Source organism: Dasypus novemcinctus, chromosome 11 (genome assembly GCF_030445035.2).
Source record: "Dasypus novemcinctus isolate mDasNov1 chromosome 11, mDasNov1.1.hap2, whole genome shotgun sequence".
NCBI classification, from domain to species: domain Eukaryota; kingdom Metazoa; phylum Chordata; class Mammalia; order Cingulata; family Dasypodidae; genus Dasypus; species Dasypus novemcinctus.
Window position 1 is genome coordinate 52,634,065 of NC_080683.1, and position 11,796 is coordinate 52,645,860.

Sequence of the window (11,796 nt, forward strand, 5' to 3'; positions counted from 1 at the left end):
AGGGAGTGGAGTGGGCCCACGATTACTGATACGTTTGGATCATGTGTGATAAGCCAGAAATTCGTGTAGTGAGTGTGGAGTTTACTCAATGTTGGGTACACAAGAAGCGTCTATTCTCTTCAAATCAAATTAAATCTGACTGCCAGCCCTCATACCTATTGTATTGGCAAGAAATTCAATCTCAAGGTTTTGTCTCTTTTTGTCCTCCCTGGGCTTATACAAAAATCTGCACGATTTTCTTGATGCCGCCCTCTACCCTGTCAAAATAAAGAAGGCTTCATCCAAGGAACAGTTGCATCACCTTGCCCTGGACCAGACAGCCTGCCTCGGAGCTGTCCGCAGCCTTTTCCACCTGAGCGCTGCCTCGCCCTGGGGCACTGGGAAGGAGTGGGACTGTGATTTTTAACAAATTCAGGTTATACAGACCTCCATGTTTTTCTTGGGCTTTGGGAACATCCCTTCCCTCCATTTCAAGAGCTTCCATGTTCCTTGACAAACACACTACCTACCCACTACCCACCCGTATTCACACTCCCCAGAACAAGTCCCTCAGTGAGCTCAGGCTGCAGGTTTCTTGCTTCTGTAGGCAACTTGCAGGTTAGCAGAAAGACAGCTACTTTAATGCTTTAATTTTCAATGTCAGCAGCATCAGTATTACCTGGGTATTTAGGGTTAGAAATGCCAGTTCTCTGGCCCCACCCCAGACTTGCCGAATCAGAAATTCAGCAAGCGGTGTTCTAACAAGCCCTCCAGGCACCTTAAAATAACTTGGGCTTTCTGCTCTGACCTCAGGACAAATCACCCAGAGGCAAAGGATCCTAGAACCGCACATCTCCTTTAAAGGAGTGAGGGAAAATAGGGAGATAAAAACAAAACATCTCTTGTTCTTTCAAATCTGTCTGCAGCAGCAAAATAATGAATACTTAGCCTAATTATCCCTCCACTTTTATAAGGCACTTGGTAAAGCAGAGTCTGGATTAATAAAGGATATAGAAGCCTGATCCATCTGAGCCACACGTCACCAACAAACTTGCACCCCCTACCTTCCAGATTTAAGCATTCGGCCGGCTTTATCCTGAAAACAGAGCATGCTGAGAAGAAAAGGTCAAGTATTCCAACAAGGCTGTTCCACATCTCCAGGGAATGAAGGAATGTATGAACACCTTTAGAATTTCAATTGGGTCTCCTTTTGCAAGAATTTTTACACAGACCAAGATGGAACCATCATATAACTTCCTTTTAGTAAAGAATTCCCTATTAACACATATAATGCACCACTTAAAATATATTATACTAGGTCAATGCTATTTAAAAAATCAGATCATCTTATTTCAACTTTGTTATAAAGTTTGATTCATGCAACAGGGGAGAGTTACGATTTTAGATTTTAAGCCCAATTAAATGTTACTGTTTCCTGATTCGTCCTCCTGCTGCTCCAGATAATTCTGTCATATTTCAGACCTGAAAATTTTCTAAGCTGCTTCTTCTTTTCCAAGTCATTTTAAGAACCTGGCATTAAAACATAATTACATGACTGAAAAATACTTTTGAAGCCTTCTCAGTATGACTTTTTTAATAGTGAGGTTTCGGAATTGCATGCCTCAGGACGATTTTCTGAGCTGAGTGTAACTGGAGAGTGTCTCTGCGGGTCCATTAGTCACCTTGCAAAATTACATGAACTCTTTCAGGCCCCCCCGGGGTAGCTACAACTTAGCAATAAATGAATGGATTATGCTTCATAGAGTTATACTTTAAACAGTGTATATTAACAATCAAGACTGTTGAGCAGTTTCTGAGATTATAGTTAATACTATAAATGCAAGATTCACTTTTATAGGACCAAAAAAAGAAAAAAAATTAAAGCAAAATGGAGAATTGGCCTCCAAGTTTTACTTGACGAAATCCAGCCCACAGAGGTGCCTTGATCAACATCACACAGCCTGGTTTCAGTGCAGCAGGAATTGGACTCATAGCCCCCCCCACGATTTCCTCCAACTGCTAATTGTCAGGTTCAGCCCATTCTTAATTTCCTGCGGGCTAAAAAGCCCATGGCTGCTTCTAGCACACGACTGTCACCTAGAGGTGACAGTGGTCATTGCAGCTTAAACAATGACTAGGTTCATAAAAGCCAGGAAGGAAACAGAGTGTAAGAATTAATCCATCTTTAAAATATATTGAGAGTCCTCTATTTAGTTAGCTGCTTTACCTATATTATTTTGTTTAATCCTCACAACACTATGAGCTATTCCTCAGGCTGCGGTGACTGGTTCAGGGAGAACCAAAAAGACCCACTGACACTTTTGCTAGGGCAGTTGAGGGAGAAGCACCTGCTATTTTCCACTCACATAGATAGTGGTAAAAAGCAGTGCAAGCTTGGAAGCTGCCCAAGCTCTGAAAAGTGGAGCTAAGAATCAAGTCAACACAGTTACAGGAAAAGCTAAGGGAGAGAAACTTAACCTGGTGACATCCCATGTGCCCCAATTCCACCTGTGCTTACTGTCTCTACCCTTTGGTGTTCAGTTATGGCAACCAATAAATGCACCTTTAAGGAATAAGTCACCTTGAGATGGGTTTTCTGTATCTGAAAAATTCTAATACCAAGGGCTTGCCCTTTCCAAGTTTCCATTTCTGTGTTTCTTTTCTTTTCCTACTTTCAACTGTCAACCATTTAATATTTGTACTGTGCCTATGCTCAAAGGCACAGGTCTATTTCCCAATACTTATTAAGTAAAAATGTCATTAGAAAATATTTAAAAATCAGTTTTAAAAGATGATTCTACATAAAGGTTAAAAACACACAAATTATCCTTGGAAGTCTTTGATTCCTCATCCTAAATATCAGCTTCTCAAGAGTAACCCGGATGTCTACAATATGAAATTAATTAACTCTTTAATTAAGGCAGGAATTGAATAGAGCTTTGGGCCTTGTGAGGGAGTCTAGTTATGCTTCCAGGATTCATGTGTCTTTATGATGTAGAGGAGCTCAGTAGTTCTTATAAAAATGAGACATATTCCCTTGAGAAAATCAAGCACTTATTCAAGGCAAGATCCACACATATTAATGTCTTGGGAAAGGTAATAATCAATATTTTCCAAAGAATTTGTTTTTGTTTTTGGACTGTGAGGAGAACTTAATTTCTTTCCTTAAAACTTATACATTTTTTAAAATGTTCAGAGTAAGAAATTAAATTTGTTACATGCAATTTTCAAAACCAGACAACTTCTTGGGAATTTATAATTTAGATGATAAAATAAATAATCCCAGAAAACAACTTGTTTTCAGTTATTACTGACTGATTACCAACTTCTGGAAACTGACTGCTGTTTAGTCTGAGGGTTAGAGGCCTGGCTGATGGCGGCCCCAAGCATGCTCAAATGCCTATTTCAAAACTACCTAAGAAATGTTTTGCCTGCAGCAGAGGACATTTCTAGTGTTTGCCTTTTACTATTTGAGGCCTCCACATCAAAAATAGCAGAAGATATTTTGCAAGTAAAGTGTGGAGCCAGCAATAGAAACTGAAGTTAACTCTTATTATCATCACTGATACATTTTGCGATGCTATAAACCTCTTTTATTTTTTTTTAAAGATTTATTTACCTCCCCTCTCTCTGTGTCTGCTCTCTGTGTCCATTCACTGTTGTTCTGTGTCCGCTTGCATTTTTTGTCAGCAGCACTGGGAATCGGTGTCTCTTTTTGTTGGGTCATCTTGTTCTGTCAGCTCTCCATGTGTGCCTTGCCACTCCTGGGCAGGCTGTGCTTTTTTCTGGTGGGGCGGCTCCCCTTATGGGGCGCACTCATTGCACATGGTGTTCCCCTACGCGGGGGACACCCCTGCGTGGCACAACACTCCTTGAGCACATCAGCACTGCGTGTGGGCCAGCTCACCACATGGGTCAGGAGGCCCTGGGTTTCAACCGTGGACCTCCCATGTGGCGGATGGACACTCTATCAGTTGAGACAAATCCGCTTCCCTATAAAACTCTTTTGAAGATTATTGTTGACCAGGACAACTCCAGCCAATCCCCTCCTCCTGCCCCAAAGCCTCTCATTCAAGTCAGCATGAGAGCACTGTTCTCCAAGGAATCCCAAGAGCAGCTAGAGGAGAGGGCCAAGTAGGGGTTCCATCCATCACCACTACCACTCATTCACACCCTCAGATCCCCGTTCAACTAGAGCATCTATGCTCTGAGCTCGTTTATATATTGAGCTTCCTCAAAAGATTCTCTTTCCTTGTTTAATAGCTGTTTATTGAAAAATAACTCCCTTCCAAGGACTATGTGATATTCTCCTGGACAAGAAAGTCATCATACATTTATGTTCTAGTGGAGGAAAAGAAAATGCACAAATGAAAAAGAGAATAAACCAAACAATGTCAATGGAAGTAGGATAAAGAAATCAAAGTAGTAGTATGAGAGAGGGTGGCTGGGGGCAGGGCTGGGGGCAGGGCAGGAATTGTTAGAAAAGGTGGTGAGGAAAAGACCTTACTGAGAAGGTGATGCTTGTGTGATGTATTTGAGCCATTAGAAGATTTTAAACAGAGGTGGGATGTGACCCTTATTTTTTTTTCTCACTTCAGTCTGCTTGATGCAATGAAGAGTGAATGAAAGCAGAAGGGCCCATGGAAGGCAATTGGGATCATCTTGGAAAAAATCATGGTAGCTAGGGTTAAAAGTTTAGTTGGGGATGGAGTGAAATGGGTACCTTGGGGCATATTTTGGAGGCTGGCAGGTCTTGCTCATGATTTGGATACAACAGATGAAGTAAAGAAGGGAATTGAGGATGACGTCTAGTTTTTCAGTTTTGAGCAATTGGGTAAATGGCAATGCCTTTTACTAAGATTGGAAAGATAGGAAGAGAAATATGTGTGTGTGTGTAGAATGTAGAAAGAAATTGTTTCATTTTGGATAATTCTGATTGAAAATGCCCATTAGATTTAAAACAGAGGTGCACAGTTAGCAGTTTTACATGGAGTTGGGAGCTCAGAGAAGAGGTAGATTTAAAACAGAGGTGCACAGTTAGCAGTTTTACATGGAGTTGGGAGCTCAGAGAATAGGTTAGGACTAGAAATCATATTTTTGAGAGACATAGATTTAAATCATTGGGCTGTAAGAGATCACCACGAAGTGGATCCAAGATCATGTTCCAGGACCCCAATCAATTAAAGTTTGGGCAGAGGAATAGAAGGTAAGATAGAAAGAAAACTAAACACAGATTCCTGTGCCGCTGACAACAACAGAAGCAGACAAAGAAGAACGCACAGCAAATAGACACAGAGAACAGACAACTGGGGTGGGGGACAGGGAGAGAAAAAAAAGATAGAAAAAAAATTGGAAAAGGAGGTAGATTCTGCCGCAAAATAAGCAAGCAACCCACAATCCCCCCAAATAGAAAAAAAAAAATCTGCAGCTGTTACAATGGATATTCCCAGAACCAAGCCTCAGGTGTACCTCAAAATTCATGGTTGGGCAAAAGCAGGAATTTTAGCCAGCAATTCAGAAAGAAAACCAGGAGAACTTGATGGATTCTGTTGCTTTAAAAAGCTTCAAGGGAAGCAGACTTGGCCCAGTGGTTAGGGCATCTGTTCAAACCCCAGGCCTCCTTGACCCATGTGCAGCTGGCCCACGTGCAGTGCTGATGCGCGCAAGGAATGCCGTGCCACACAAGGAGTGCCCTGCCACGCAGGGGTGTCCCCGCGTAGGGGAGCCCCATGTGCAAGGAGTGCGCCCCATAAGGAGAGCCGCCCAGCGTGAAAGAAAGTGCAGCCTGCCCAGGAAGGGCGCCACACACATGGAGAGCTCACACAACAAGATGATGCAACAAAAAGAAACACAGATTCCCGTGCTACTGATAACAACAGAAGTGGACAAAAGAAGAACATGCAGCAAATAGACACAGAGAACAGACAATGGGGAGAAGGGGAGAGAAATAAAAATTAAAAAAAATTTTTTTTTAATCTTCAAATATTATAATATTAATAGATAATTTAGGAAGAACACTAAGTATATTAAAAAGAAAAAATACTAAACATTAACTACACAGTAAAATTGGGATGTATGAAAACATTTGGAGAAAATCTGGTCAAATCATATAAATATTAGTTTAATATGCTCAAATAAGGAAATTACAAAGACACAGAAATAGTTATTTTGATACAAAGTATTACTAAGAATTTGAACTGAACATACCCCAATATTAACATATTACTTCACTTTCACTCTATAAAATTATGAGAAACATTTTCTTGGAATGAGATACGGTAAAGTTCATATTTTTCCATTTCTTTTTTGGAAATATCACCAGGAGATTGTTAAATAATGCTACAAACCCATGGTGCATTCTTATGCAACTATTTGTAGTCATATTTTAGAAGAATATATAACGTGGGATTAGGTTGATTCTATAATGAATCTACAAAACTGCACACATAGTATGATCATAATTTTTTTCAGAAAACATTATATATAAATACCACAAATATTATGAGAAGACAATCCCACAGTATTTTCTATATTAAAGACAATTTCTATTTTTTTGTACTGTTCTACATATTTTACATTTTAAAAATGGTTATATCACATTATAAAGTAAAAAGCTAGCATTAATTATGATTTATATAATTTAATACTGTTTTTACTGTGCAAGCTACAAAATTATTCAAACTTGTTTATATAAAAGCTACATTTTTGTTATCTTTCAATATCTCAAATAATTAAAGTTCCTTTAAGCTTTGCAAAATTTGAATGAAACATAAAGTCCTGTCTCCATTTTTCTAATGATAAATGGCAACATGAACAAGCCTACACAGGTAATATAAAAACTCCTTTTAGTTTGGAAGTGGATGCAACTTTCATGCAGAAACTATCTTTCCAATGCTCAACATCAAAATGAGCTTCCTGGTGTACCTTCCCTCCAACAAACAGAGGGAAGTGGCTGCCAAGCTGTCAAGTGACAGGAAAATGGTGGGAATAACTTGCAAAATGGATAACTCTTGTCTTATATTGCACAATCCATAATATAAATGGAAAGAGATACAAGAATAAGCAGATATTTCTAGAGAAAACAGCCTAGACCCACCTGGCATGAAAACAAATAGATGCACCCATTTACCTATCTCTGTGCAGAGTGGTATCCTAATTGGACATAGCTCCAGAGCAAATGATCTACATCTGTTGCATGAATTACGTAAAATGTAAGAAGGTTGAATAATATTATTTTTAATGAGAAAGCGGTACACATTTTGGCATCTATTTGGAACTCATGGTTGAGCCTCATGTGGAGCACTGAAATCAATTTATAGCGAATACTAAGCACTTCCTTTTCATATTAATTATAGCTACATTAATTCGTAAACTTTAGTTTTAATCTCTTAAACCATATACTTTAAGATACTTTGGATTCATTACCTTATGTAAAGGTAAGGAACACGGAAAGTGGAAATGAAAGAATAGAAAAAACTGTACTGTAGTAGTCAAGATGCTATGAAACCAAATTGCATTAAGAATGTGTTCTTGGTCTGTAGGAACAGAGTTCTTGAGTAAAGTATCAGCCTCCCTTTTTAATAGACTTCTTCCACTCCTGTCTGCTGCTAGAACACAATTGTATCTTCATCCTCCATTTCCAACTGTGCATGTGTCTGTTTCATTGATTGGCTGCCTATCAAACTGGAACCTAATCTGCCTCACTGACAAACCCTGTTGTTCACAATAGGCTTTAATTAGTTTACTGAGTGATGTATGCCTCTTATAATCTTAAATTGCACCACAGAACCATCCTCTCCAGCCACCTTCAAATTAATGTGATCATTGGTCTCAGTCTTGACTTCTTCCTTGAGTTTTTCGTTGGTCATGGCTAAAGCCAGAGCATCCTCAGCTGCTGGCTCACAAAAGAGGTACCATACCAGGAGTACACCTAAACTAGCACATGAGCAGCACCCAAACAGCACCAGGAGCTGCAGAAGGAGGTGCCAGTGGTGGGGGAGGGAGAGGGCACCTGCACATCGTGCACTCCTACCCCCTCCACTGCATGTGCATTCAAATTTTCTTTTTTTAGATAAGTATGGGCCATTTCTCTCACTTTATTTATTAAAAAACTTACTTAAGGGGAGTTCTGGGAAGATCGCACAGTACCAGGCAGGCAGGGCTCAACTCTCTCTTAAAAACAGCAGAAAAAGGGCCAAAAGCTGTCCAAAGGACCTGCTTTAGGGGTCAGCAGAGCAGACAGTTCTGCCCAACCCCAAGGAGGGCGAGGAACAGAGAAACCAAGAACCTGAAATGACAAATGTGAGTTACTAAACTCCCATGGAGGCTGGGAAGGGCGCCATCCTCCACCCTCAAGATGTTAAACCTGAATAAAACTCCTGGCTCACTGCAGCCAACTGGGAGGGAAACATATGTCTTCCTCCCTGGGAAGAGGGAGTGTGTGTTGGAGGGCAGAGAGTGGTTTCAGTTCAGTGAATTTGGCCAGCAGAGCCGGCTTTAAACATCAGATCACCCAGACCAGAAACACCAGCAAGTAGAGGTCAAAAGAAACACTTCCATGGAACTGTTTGCTGACAAGCACCATCTAATGGCTGACCGGGAAACTGCAAGGAGAAAAACTGCTATTAGGTCTCTCAACCCGAACCCTGGGAGAAAAACTATGCCCCATTAGTTCCTGGCCCTATTTTGATAACTTAAGTTGGGAAATTTTAAAGACTCAGAATAAGTTGAGCCAAAAGTCAAAGAAAAACTGTGAAAAAAAAATCCACTAGGCAAGAGAGAGAAATTGATCATCAGAGTAAATCCACCAACATATTCAGATGCCTAGACATCAGCAAAAAATTACAAGCCATAATAGGAAATAGGAAGAGATGGCCTAACAAAAGGAATGGTATTAATCTGCCAAAGGGGTGCTGATGCAAAGCACCAGAAATCTGTTGGCATTTATAAAGGTTATTTATTTGGGGTAAAGCTTACAGTTACAGAGTCCTAAAAAGTTCAGCTCAAGGTTGCTTTCTAACCAAAGTCAGTTGCCATGTGTTGATGCAAGAAGGCTGCTGATCTCTGCCTGGTCGCTCCTTCCTGGCCTTCCTCTTCCTCTTAAGGCTCCATGGGCCCAGCTTCTTCCCAATCTCAGCTGCAGGTTGGCATAGGGCTCGTCTCTCGGGGCTTCCTATATCATCTCGATGCTCTTCCAATCTCCACTGTAAACTCTCAGGCAGATGGCTCATCTCTCCCAGGGTCCTCAGGATAAAAAATGACAGAGCTCCCTCTCTTTCCTTGTGTTTTCTTGAGTGAGTGTCCAAGTACCAGGGACTCCACCTGAGTCACGTCATACTGAAGTGGTTGAATCAAAGTCCTAATTTAACAGATAATTTAATCAAAGTACCCTCAACTGAATCCAAGATAATCAAAGGGTATCACACCCAGAATAGATTAATTTACAAACATAACTTTTTCTTTTTGGGATTCTCAATCTGCCACAGGAAAAAAACAAATATCCTGGTGAGATACAGGATTTAAGATAACTAATCAATGATAACCACGCAAATCTCCTAAATCAAATCAAAGAATTGAAGGAAAATATGACTAATGAGATAAAGGATATTAAGAAGACACTGGGGTTCCTGTGGCAGGCAGTAGTAGTAGTGGAGGTGGGACGTGGAGGGACAGAGGAAGCCCACAGCAGCTGCAACAGTGAAATGGCGGATACCGTGGCAGACACCCGGCAGTTGATCACCAAGCCTATGGGTTACCCAGCAACTTCCTAGAGATTAATGTGAGCAACCCGCAGATGGTGGGAGTCAGCCAGGGCCACTTCACCATCTATGAAGTCAGGGTCAAGACGAATCTTCCTCTTTTCAAGGAATCTGCCATTAGAAGAAGATACAGTGACTTTGAATGGCTGAGAAGTGAAATAGGAAAAGAGAGCAAGGTTGTAGTTCCCCCACTTCCTGGGAAAGCATTTTTGCATCAACTTCGTTTTAGAGGAGATGTTGGAATATTTGATGACATTTTCATTGAGGAAAGGAAGCAGGACTGGAGCAGTTTATAAACAAGGTTGCTGATCATCCTCTGGTACAGAATGAATGTTGTCTTCATATGTTTTTACAGGGTGAAATCATAGATAAAAGCTATACACCATCTAAAAGAAGACATGCCTGATTTGATGAAAAGGGAACAAAAAAACTTTCCATAACTTTTAATTGTTCATATGCACCAGTGAAGAAGTTCTAACTTTGAGCAAAACTGGTATAACATGCCTTTAGTTACATGATGCTCAGTTGTTGTTTTTTTACTTTGACCATTGACAAGAAGTTAATTTGCTTTAGTGAAAATCTCTCATTCCAGCCTTTCTATAAGTAGTTATTCCTTCCTGTTTTAATGTGGTGCACACTACTTTATAGCCTCACAACCTATTACTCCAGTGTAATTTGCAGTTTCCTAACTGAAACTTCTGACTTGGTCTTATTTGCACAGTTTTTATATCATGTTTGCTTCCTGAATCTGATGAACTAGAATATTTTTCTTCTCCCCTTTTAATATGTAATGTCACTTGTCCAGATTTATGTGTAGGGGAATTACACCACTGGTTTCCAATCCTTACATATAAACTACACATTCAAGCTCGTAAAACTCTTCATATGGAAGATTAATGAAGGAAATCTTTATATTCTCTATAAAAACAACATCAAATTTATATACTAAAATCATTTGTTTAAACATTTAAGTTGTTTCCAAATAAAGACAAATGTATTTCTTTCTTCTTTTTTACATTTTATTTATTTACTTATTTTTAAAATTTATTTCTCTCCCCTTACAACCCTCTCCCCATTGTCTGCTCTCTGTGTCCATTCACTGTGTGTTCTTCTGTGCCTGCTTGCATTCTTGTCAGCAGCACCGGGAATCTGCCTCTTTTTTGTTGCATCATCTTGCTGTGCCAGCTCTCTGTGTTTGTGGCACCACTCCTGGGCTGGCTGCACTTTTTTTGCATGGGGCAGTTCTCCTTGCAGGGCACACTCCTTGAACAAGGGGCTCCCCTACATGGGAGACACCCCTGAGTGCCATGGCAGACACCCCTGAGTGCCATGGCACTCCTTGTGCTCATCAGCACTGTGTGTGGGCCAGATCACCACATGGGTCAGGAGGCCCTGGGTTTGAACCCTGGACCTCCCATATGGTAGGCAGACTCTCTATCAGTTGAGCCAAATCCACTTCCTGCATTTCTTATATGTGAAAAAAAAAAAAAAAAGGCAACACTGGGTGAACATAAAGAACAATTTGAAAGCCTGCAAGGAAAAGTAACAGAGATTATGGAATGAAAGACACAATGGATGAGATTAAAAATATGTTAGAGGAATAAACAGAAGAGTTGAATCTCTCAAAGACAGCCTTAGTGATTTTGAGGCCAGAACATCTGAACTGGAAAAGACAGGAGAACAGAGAGAGAAAAGAATGGAAAAAATGCAACAGGGTCTCAGGGAATTGAATGATAATGTGAAACACACAAATAGATGCATTACTGGTGTCCCAGAAGGAGAAGAGAGTGGAAAAGGGTCAGAAAGATACTTGAAGAAATAATGACCATAAACTTCCCACCCTTATAAAAGACATAAATATCAATATCCAAAAAGGACAATGCACCCCGAACAGAAAAATAGACTTATTCCAAGACCTACTACTCAGAATGACAAATATCAGAGATAAAAAGAGAATTCTGAAAGCAGCATGAGAAAAGCAAAGCATCACATGTAAGGCAATCACTCATTAAAACAGATTAAGTGCCAAACACTCATCAAAAACCATGGAGGAGAGAAG

At 40.2% G+C, this 11,796-nt stretch overlaps 1 pseudogene; it reads left to right on the forward strand.

Annotated features, from left to right (window-relative positions):
• Window positions 1-9,680: 9,680 nt before the first annotated feature.
• On the forward strand, window positions 9,681-10,143 carry LOC101417799 (sorting nexin-3 pseudogene; annotated as a pseudogene).
• The last annotated feature ends 1,653 nt before the right edge of the window (window positions 10,144-11,796 follow it).